The following is a 10,158-nucleotide window of genomic DNA, read 5'->3' on the forward strand; positions in this document are numbered from 1 at the left end:
CATTTAAAAGTAAAGGACCAATCTCCAGATTGCAGCCCAGGCCCATAGCCACAGTGGAGCATTTAGGAGTGGTGCCCCCTCACTAACGGCCCACAACTCCCACTGTGGGAGGTGTGCCAGCAGGTAAGAAAAGACCTGCCTTCTTCACGTGCCTGCCAATGGGATCTCTCTCTCTCTCTCTCCCCCTGCCTCCCCAGATATCCTAATGCCCCACCACCCAAAATTTTCTGGCTATGCCCCTGCTGCAGCCTAGCAACCCAATCCAAGGAAGTAAGCAGTGGGTGCAGAAACAGAGTTTATTGACAAGCCTAATGCCTTTTGGGTTGAAGCACACCTCATCAGGGGATATTTAATTCAAAGAAAATCTGTTCTAAAACATGACTGCATAACTCCTACATTTTAAAAAAATGAATTTTGATGCCTTCCTTCTCCCCCCTCTCCAACTACACTCCTACCTACCCCTCTACAAGTAGAGGACACAGTTTAAAATTCTTTGTATTAACGCCATCTGAATACTGTTATTTGTGAAATGGTTTAAATCAGTTTTTAAATTGTTGGAATTGTTCAGATGATATGTTTTATTCTTGTTCACCGCTCAGAGCCCTGAGTACTCAGGGACTGAGCAATTTATAAATCTAAATTATAAATAAATAAATAAAATATTTTCCAGTTCTACAGCTATGATGCGATTATATAAAAAACCTTAGTGCTGGATATGAATGTGTTCCACGTTGCAAAGTTTCAATGAAATGAATCCAACAGTGTCCTCAGATTCCTGGCGTCACCACTCTGCCACCCGCAAAACTGATGTGGATTTCTTTTCTTGGAGGCAATCCAACCTGCATTATACAAAATGGGTATCGTTAATTCATGATGTCACAGGATGTTACCATTCTCTGAGTAAAAAGAAGGGGGGATGTATTGCTGCCTTGTCTGAGCTTCTTTTAGTTACATACAGCAAGGCAGACATTGTATGAAGAAAAAAAGATAATTGCTGTCTTCATAACAGAGGGGATGTTGATGCACATGAGTGTGCATCAAAAGGCTGGAATTAGCTGGCAGCCCCCTGCAAATGAATGGAAAATAACCATGTTCAAAGGGCAGGCAAGAGAGGCTCTCAGTCACCATGGTTATGTACTCCTGTTCTCTGGGGAGAATGCCAGCGGGAGCATTAATCAGCATCGATCGTGACCAGACTTACAGAGCCCACGCACTTGTTACGCTGGCTGATCACAGGCTTCCATCACAGTCAAAGGAATGGGGGAAACTGAAGATGAGTTGAGGATGTGGACAACACAGAGGTCCATATCTCATCTCTGTTAGTAAAGATTACAGAAACTTCCCTGAGATGGCTTGTCTACTGAAAATTTCTTCCAAAAATCACTGTGGTTCCTGTTTATGAAGTTTGGGCTTTTGCACCAGTACATAAGGGTTCAAAGTTCAATTTATTTGTGGGGATGTCTAGGTATAGACAGAGGTGAAGCCTGAAATCTCTGACCTGGACAGCCCAGGCTAGCCAGATCTTGTTAGATCTCAGAAGCTAAGCAGGGTCAGCCCTGGCTAGTATTTGAATGGGAGACCACCAAGGAATACCAGGGTTGTGACACAGTGGCAGGCAATGGCAAACCAACTCTGAGCATCTCTTGCCTTGGAAACCCTACGTGGCCGACATAAGCCAGCAGCTCCTCGCTTAACTTTTTGGGAGTAGTCATGGATGTGGGAAGCAGCACTTAGATGGGCAGTCAGTCCTGGATGAACTGCCCTTTCTAGGCAAGAGTAATATTTTCAGTACCTCACTTCCTTTCCATCCCCTTGCTTCCTTCTGCCCCAATTAAACTACAGTAGGCCAGGGATTGTGCTTTGCTGCCACCAACTCACCTGGCTTTGGGATTTTCTTATAATTTGGGGAGACCCCAAGTCACCCTCCTTCTCCTTTAGTTATCTTGGCAGTGCCACTTTTCACAAGGGACCATTGTTTAGTTTTCCAATTGAGCCTAAGGTTAACAACCTCAAAGTGGGGCCTAAATAGGGAAGCTAGCCAATGGCTGACAACTGGCAAGAGATGGGGGGGGGCAATGGGGGTGTGTGCTGGTGCTGAGGCTTTCCTCAGACATGATATCATACCCACATGCAGTGCTGGTGGTTTTACTTTCATTTTCCTCCCACTGCCACTCTGAGTGGCAGTGGAAAGGGTTGCTGGCAGGAGGTCTTCTGCCATAGCAAGGGGCCTGGCAACCCTAGGCCTGGAGTTCTCCTGGAATCACAACTGATCTTGAGATTACAGAGATCAGTTCCCTTGTAGGAGATTGCAGTTTTGGAGACTGAACTGTTTAGCGTACCATAGAGTCTAGGAGACACAGAAGTCCTACAGTAACTTTACATCTCTGCTTAGCTCCTCCTATCCTCAAATTTAGCTTTCCCCAGGCATCGCCTTCCAAATCTCCGGAGTTGGCAACTCTATCTAACCAAGCTTGAGATGTAAAAACTCCAGCAGAGCTGTATTTTTTTAATTAAAGGATTGCATTTAACAAAAAACAAAATGTGCAACAGTGATTAATAACTTGCAGTTTTCCTAACAATGCCTGAATTTTGGTCCCAGAAAACACCCCCCCCCCCAAGGGTAATGCAGTACAGGGAAGCTGGGTAAGAAAAATAACAAATAATTCCCTAACACAACTACCTTAAACTGGTCCCCAGTTCATCTACTTTCCTTAGTCCAGACCCTGGATTAAACCATCAAACCATCACAGAGCAGTCTGAAAGCCACCCATCTCGCCTCTACTTAAGAGCTCAGCACAGGCTGGAGATGAGCACTGGGAGGGCAAAGAGTCACGTAGTGGTGATTTTTGCATTCAAGCTAAAGGGGTGGAACTCAAAAAGGGGTTCCAGCGTGGAGGATGGGCCAGGAGAGTATGGCAGGAAGGAATAGGGCTGTCAACTCCAACTTGGGAAATTCCTGGAGATTTGGGGGTGGTGCCTAAGAAGGACAGAGTTTGTGGAGAGGAGGGACTCAGCAGGGGTGTGGTGTCATAGAATCCACCTTCCAAAATGGCTGTGTCCTCCAAGGAACTGATCTCTGCAGTCTGGACACCAGTTGTAAATATGGGAGAATCCCCAGGTCCTACCTGGACGTTGACAGTCCTAGGAAGGAAAGTTGGCTAACTGGACCTATGACGGTGGACTAAAGGTAGGTATACTTTACTGAGGCCATATGAAAAGTACTGAGACTTGCGAGTGATTTCAGCTCTCATACTTTATTTCAGCTCCGAACAAGACAAAGTAACCAGCTCACAGGCTGGTTTATATGTGCAACAACCTCCACCCAAAACACATCCACACACAAGTGATTGGCTATGTACAGTGGCCGAGAGTTCCATAGGCTCTCGGCCGGGAGCCTAGCCTGCCGATAGGTGCTGGCTAGGATCCGCTTGTCCCATTGTTACTGAGAGCGAAGCTCGGCCGCTTCACATGACCGCGTGGTGAAATGGCCACGCACGTGGTCTGGGATGGATACATTACACCATATGATCCAGATTTTGACATTATTATGAGGGGAAAATGAGCCTAAATTGCAAATCATCCTAGAGGATGTTTATGTAAACATGCACCTGTATAGGATGTCTAATACTTGTGAGATTTGCTGGAGCTAATGAGAAGCAGTGTTAGAGGACAACAAGCAACATTCTGAATAGTGAGTTACTGATCCAGCTAAGGCCCTTCTCTAGAATGTGCTTGTATAGTTAAACTAGAGCATTTGGAAAAGAATAGTTATTTCCAACACTTCTCCTATTAAATGAAATGTACATAAACAACTGCAACCAGTTTTCAGTAAAATGTACCTAGCCCTATGGATAGTTCTACTCTGCCAATGACTTTAGCAGAAAGAGATCTTAGCAGATTAGCTCTGATTGGCCATTTCCTCCCTTAACCAAAGGGCTTTAAGAAACTATCCTAGGTAGAATTAGAACAGATATAATTGACCAGGCTGTGTCCTTGTCCTACAATTTTTTAAAACTTCTTTTGATGAAATAGCCTTAATAGAGTGGACTGAGTTGTTGGCACAATGTTGTGTTGGTTAAATACCAGGGCCAATTTAATTTAAAGACAAAGGGAAGAGAGCTGCTGAAGTGGGTTTTTTTTTCTTTGTCTTTTCTTTGCCTTTCCTTAGCTGCTGAGGAGAATTAGCTGAGGTCCCTGTGTGGGTGGATAGTGTTTGAGGGTGTGTGGGCATGTATAGCCTGCTAAGAGAGTGGTGCCTGTTTGAGTAATTGTGGTTTCTGTTTGTGGTTTCTTAGCCTTGGAGTCACGCCTGGGGGTTCTGTAAGAAGCTGTGCATTAAGCATCCTTGCTTCAGCATACCTTTCACAAGTAGTCTTGTGAGGCAGTTTGGCAGGGGAGTCATCAGGGACATGAAGGTAATCTGAACTCCTTCTGCAATGGATTGCAGTAACATGGCTAGTGAGGGAGTTGAGGCAGTGACATGCAAAGTCTGTGGCATGTTTGTATTCTTACCTGAGGGCAACAGCAATCACACTTGCATCAAATGTAAGTTGATAGTCCTACTGGAGGAGAAGATACGAGGGCTTGAGGCACCCTTGTCCACAATCCAGTCTATAAGGGAAGATCAAGATTTCATGGGCCGTACACATGAAGCACTCCTGAGAGGGCAACAGGAGCAGGAAGGAAAGGTAGCTCAGCAAATGGAGGAGCACCCAACACAGGAGGAGGGTGCATGGAAGAAAGTAACCCAGAGGTGCAGGAAAATCAGGAGACATTCTGAGCCTCTGTTGCTAAGCAATCAGTTCCAGGATCTCCCCATAGATATTGATTCTGGACCACTGGAACAAGGGCTACTCCCCCAGCCTCCCTAAAGCTTGAAGAAAATTTCTCAGGCTGATGAGCTTCTGCTCCCTAATGTAGGCAAAGCTGTGTGCTGGTAACTGAGGATTCCCTACTGAGAGGAGTAGAGGCTAAAGTGTGCCAACCAGACTTGGCATCTCAGGAGGTATGCTGTCTACCGGGTGCATGCATTCAGGATATGACAGAAAGGGTAGAAAGACTCATTAAACCCACAGATTATTATCCTCTCCTGCTCATCCATGTGGGAACAAATGATACTGCCCGCCACAGCCCAGAACATATTAAAGATGTTAGCCTGATTGCTCTGAGTTCTTATCAATATTGGGGAATATGCGATATTATAATGTAGCAATAGGCAATAAGGGAGTAAATACAGAGGTCCTGCTTCTTCCAGAGATACCAGAAATAGACACGGAGGCTGGCTTCAGTATAAAAATTGTTTCCTTTTACTGGAGATTCTTCACAATCAAACAATACACAAGCACTCTCACACTCATACAGCTTCTAGGAAAATTAGATAGATAATCAAGAGACGTTTACATGAGCAGGAGATCGTTGGGGGGCAATATTTACCTGTCCTGATGAAATGATGCGTCCCAGTGGAAAAATAGGGGAGACTAATAAGAAAGAGAATTATACTAGGAAATGGAAATCGTGCTCTGAACCAGCAGAAGTACATGGAAGACTCTGGCTGCAGTCCAAGAATCTTAGAGAGGCAGTGTGGGTTTCAGGATAGCAAGAGCTAGAAGGCTAAAGAGCTAGAAAGGATGTGTAGGGGGCGTCGAGGGGGTGTAGAAAACATGGAGAGTCTAGAGAGAGAGAGCACGTTGCTGGGTGCCCACTTTTGTATGGGGGCTCTGGGGGGAGGGCTTTGCAGTTGAGACAGTGAGCGAACTCGAGGCTCCTTGCACATCTTCTAGTTCTATTCTGGATTATTTCAGTCCACTCGGTCTTGAGGAAGTCGACAGATTGCTCTCAATGGTATGCCCAACCACGTGTTCCCTTGATCCATGCCCTTCATGGCTTATAAAAGCTAGTCATGAGGGGCTACGAGGTGCCCTCAGGGATATTATCAACAAGTCCTTCATTGAGGGGCTTTTCCCAGGGGCACTCAAGGAAGCGATGGTCCGCCCTCTCCTGAAAAAAAAATCACTGGATCTGGCCAAATTGGCCAACTATCAGCCGGTTTCCAATTTGCCCTTTGGGCAAAATACTGGAGAGAGCAGCGGCGGTTCAATTGCAGAGCTTTATGGATGACACTTCCATGCTGGACCCATTCCAGTCCGGCTTTCAGACAGGTCATGGGATGGAGACAGCATTGGTCGCTCTCACAGATGACCTCCGAAGGCATCTGGATCGGGGCAGTACGGCAGTGCTGGTGTTGTTGGATTCGTTGGCGGCGAATTGAGGGGCTTGCCCTGCAATGGCTTGCCTCTTTTCTCCAGGGTTGGGGACAGAGGGTGGTGATAGGGGAGCAGACATCCCAGAGGCACCCACTGGTGTGTGGGGTGCTGCAAGGGGCGGTGCTATCCCCGATGTTGTTTAACATCTATATGCGCCCCCTCGTCCAGATTGCCTGGAAGCACAGGCTGGGGTGTCACCAGTACGCTGATGACACCCAGCTATATCTGTTGTTTGGTGGTCGGTCCGGCTCTGACCCAGATGACCTGGAGAGGGTGCTTCAGGATGTAGCGGGCTGGCTTAGACTGAGCCAACTGAAACTGAATCCAACGAAGACAGAGGTCCTGTGCTTGAGTCAGAGTGGGTTGGGGGTAGGGATCCCATTGCCAGCTTTCAGTGGGGCACCATTGGTGCCAGCGCCGAGGGTCAGGAGCTTGGGAGTGCTCCTGGATGCCTCCTTAACAATGGGGGCCCAGGTATCAGCCACTGCCAAGGCGGCCTTTTACCACCTACGGCTGATCAGGCAGCTGGTTCCCTTCCTCGAACGATGTCCTTGCAACAGTGATCCACGCAATGGTCACCTCAAGATTAGACTACTGCAATGCTCTCTACATGGGGCTGCCCTTGTCCCAGATTTGGAGGCTGCAGCTAGTGCAGAATGCCGCGGCCAGGCTGTTGTTGGGTCTCTCTATACATGACCTCATCCAGCCTGTGCTGAGGACACTGCACTGGCTGCCTATAGAGTACTGGATTTGGTTCAAGGTGCTGGTGCTAACCTTTAAAGCCCTACATGGTCAGGGGCCTGCCTACTTGAGGGACCGCCTCTCCCCATATGTGCCCCAGTGAGCACTGTGGTCAGGGTCGCAACATCGCCTGACCCTCCCTGGTCCAAAAGAAGCCAGGCTGAATGTCACCAGAACCAGGGCTTTCTCAGTGGCGGTCCCAACCTGGTGGAATGAGCTCCCGGAGAACATCAGGGCCCTGCGGGACCTTTTACAGTTCTGCAGGCCCTGTAAAACAAAGCTCTTCCACCAGGCTTTTGATTAGGGGCTTCCACTGATGAGTGTGCCCTGGAACATCGTCTGGTCTGAAATTTTAGAACACCCTCGGGCATGAGATTCTGCTGGACGCTACCCCTATCGTTGGATGGGATTTGGATTACCACCATTTCTGTTGGGTTAATTGCAACTGGTGTTGTTTTAATTGGTATGGTATTTATTAATTGTTTTAAGTTTATGCTATTTTAATGTTGTTAGCCGCCTTGACCCAGATACCTAGAAAGGCGGGATATAAATATAAACAATAAATAAATAAACAAATAAATAAACAAGGGACTGCTATCTTGGACTTGCTTCTCACCAACAGGGAAGAACTGGCTGACAAGGTGAAAGTAGTGGGCACCATGTAATTTTGGAATTTACAGTCTTGGGGAAGGGAAAAGCTGTATGTAGTCAGACATATAGGTTGGACTTCAGGAGAGCAAATTTTGACAAACTTAAAGTTATGCTGGGTAGAATCCCATGGTCAGAAATATTTAAGGAGAAAGGAGTTCAAGAGGGATGGGAGTTTCTTAAAAGTGAAATATTGAAGGCAACACCACACATGATTCCTATGAAAAGGAAAAATGGGAGGACCCTAAAGAAGCCAAGGTGGCTCCATAAACAGTGTTCTGAAGATTTGAGAAATAAAAAAGACTAATTTAGGAAATGGAAGGAAGGCCTCATAACCTTGGATGAATACAAACAAATAACCAGTGCTTGTAGAGAGAGAGTTAGGAAAGCTAAAGCTCAGTATGAGCTTAGGCTGGCAAGAGATGCTAAAAACAACAAAAAAGGGTTATTTTCTTATATTCAAAGTAAGAAAAAGAGCAAGGACATGGTAGGCCCATTGTGGGGAAAGGGAAGAGAGTTGTAGCCTAGGATCAGCATAGGGGTAGTACATAACCCCCTAGTTTCTTTAAATTAAACTAAGTCCTCAGGGCCAGATGAATTGCATCCAAGAGTACTAAAAGAACTTGCGGATGTAATTTCTGAACCTCTGTCCATTATTTTTGAGAATTCTTGGAGAACAGGTGAGGTGCCAAAAAATTGGAGGTGGGCAAATATTGTCCCCATCTTCAAGAAGAGGAAAAAGGAGGATCTGGGTAACTACCGACCTGTCAGCTTGACGTCTATACCTGGGAAAGTTTTAGAACAAATCATCAAACAGTTGGTCCTTGAGCATTCAGAAAGGATGGCTGTGATCACATGGGTTCCTCAAGGACAAGTCATGTCAGACTAAACTTATCTCTTTTTTTGAGAAAGTTACTACCTTGCTGGATCAGGGGAATGATGTAGACATAGTTTATCTTGATTTCAGTAAGGCCTTTGATAAGGTTCCACATAATATTCTTGTTGACAAGTTGGTAAAATGTAGTTTGGATCCTGTTACTGTTAGGTGGATCTGTAACTGGTTGACAGATCACACCCAAAGAGTGCTTGTGAATGGTTCCTCATCTTCTTGGAGAGGAGTGACAAGTGGAGTGCCTCAGGGATCTGTCCTGGGAGCTGTTTTGTTCAACATCTTTATAAATGATTTGGATGAAGGAACAGAAGGAATACTTATAAAATTTGCAGTTGACACTAAATTGGGAGCAGTAGCAAATAGAGTAGAAGACAGAGTCAGGATACAGGATGATCTTGACAGGCTGTAAAACTGAGCTAAAACAAATAAAATGAATTTCAACAGGGAGAAATGCAAACTTCTGCATTTAGGTAAGAAAAATCAAATGCATAATTAAAGGATGGGGGAGACTTGTCTTGGCAGTAGTATGTGCGAAAAGGATCTAGGGGTCTTAGTAGACCATACACTGAACATGAGTCGACAGTGTGATGCGGTAGCTAAAAAGGGCAAATGCCATTTTGGTCTGTCAACAGAAGTATAGTGCCCAGATTCAAAGTGATGGTATTGTTTTACTCTGCTCTGGTTAGACCTCACCTAGAATATTGTGTTCTGTTTTCGGCATCACAGTTTAAGAAGGATATAGACAAACTGGAATGTGTCCAGAAGTGGACAGCAAAGATGGTGATGGGTCTGGAGACCAAGTCCTATGAAGAAAGGCTGAAGGAGCTGGATATGCTTAGCCTGGAGAGGAGACGACTGAGAGGTGATACGATAACTGTCTTCAAGTACTTGAAGGGCTGTCATATAGAGGATGGTGCGGAGTTGTTTTCTGTTGCCCCAGAAGGTTGGATCAGAACCAATGGGCTGAAATTAAATCAAAAGAGTTTTCGGCTAAACATTAGGAAGAACTTCCTGACAGAGTGGTTCTTCAGTAGAACAGGCTTCCTTGGGAAGTGGTGGACTCTCCTTTGGAGGTTACATAAGAGATGCCAATGTTGGATCAGGCCAAAGGCCCATCCAGTCCAACACTCTATATCACATAGTGGCCAGAAATACCAGTGCCATCAGGAGGTCCACCAGTGGGGACAGGACATTAGAAGCCCTCCCACTGTTGACCCCACCAAGCACCAAGATGACAGAGCATCACTTGCCCCAGAGTCCCTATCTATACCTTGTGGCTAATAGCCACTGATGGACCTCTGCTCCATATGCTTATCTAATTCCCTTTTGAAGCCGTCCATGCTTGTAGCCACCACCACTTCCTGTGGCAGTGAATTCCAAGTGTTAATCACTCTTTGGGTGAAGAAGTACTTCCTTTTATCCATTCTAACCCGACTGCTCAGCAATTTCATGGAGTGCCCACAAGTTCTTGTATTGTGAGAAAGGGAGAAAAGTACCTCTTTCTCTACCTGCTCTTTCCCATGCATAATCTTATAAACCTCAATCATGTCACCCCTCAGTCGTCGTTTCTCCAAGCTAAAGAGCCCCAAGCGCCTTAACCTTTCCTCATAGGGA

Source organism: Gekko japonicus, unplaced genomic scaffold, assembly GCF_001447785.1.
Source record: "Gekko japonicus isolate JY-2015 unplaced genomic scaffold, Gekko_japonicus_V1.1 scaffold20, whole genome shotgun sequence".
NCBI lineage: Eukaryota > Metazoa > Chordata > Lepidosauria > Squamata > Gekkonidae > Gekko > Gekko japonicus.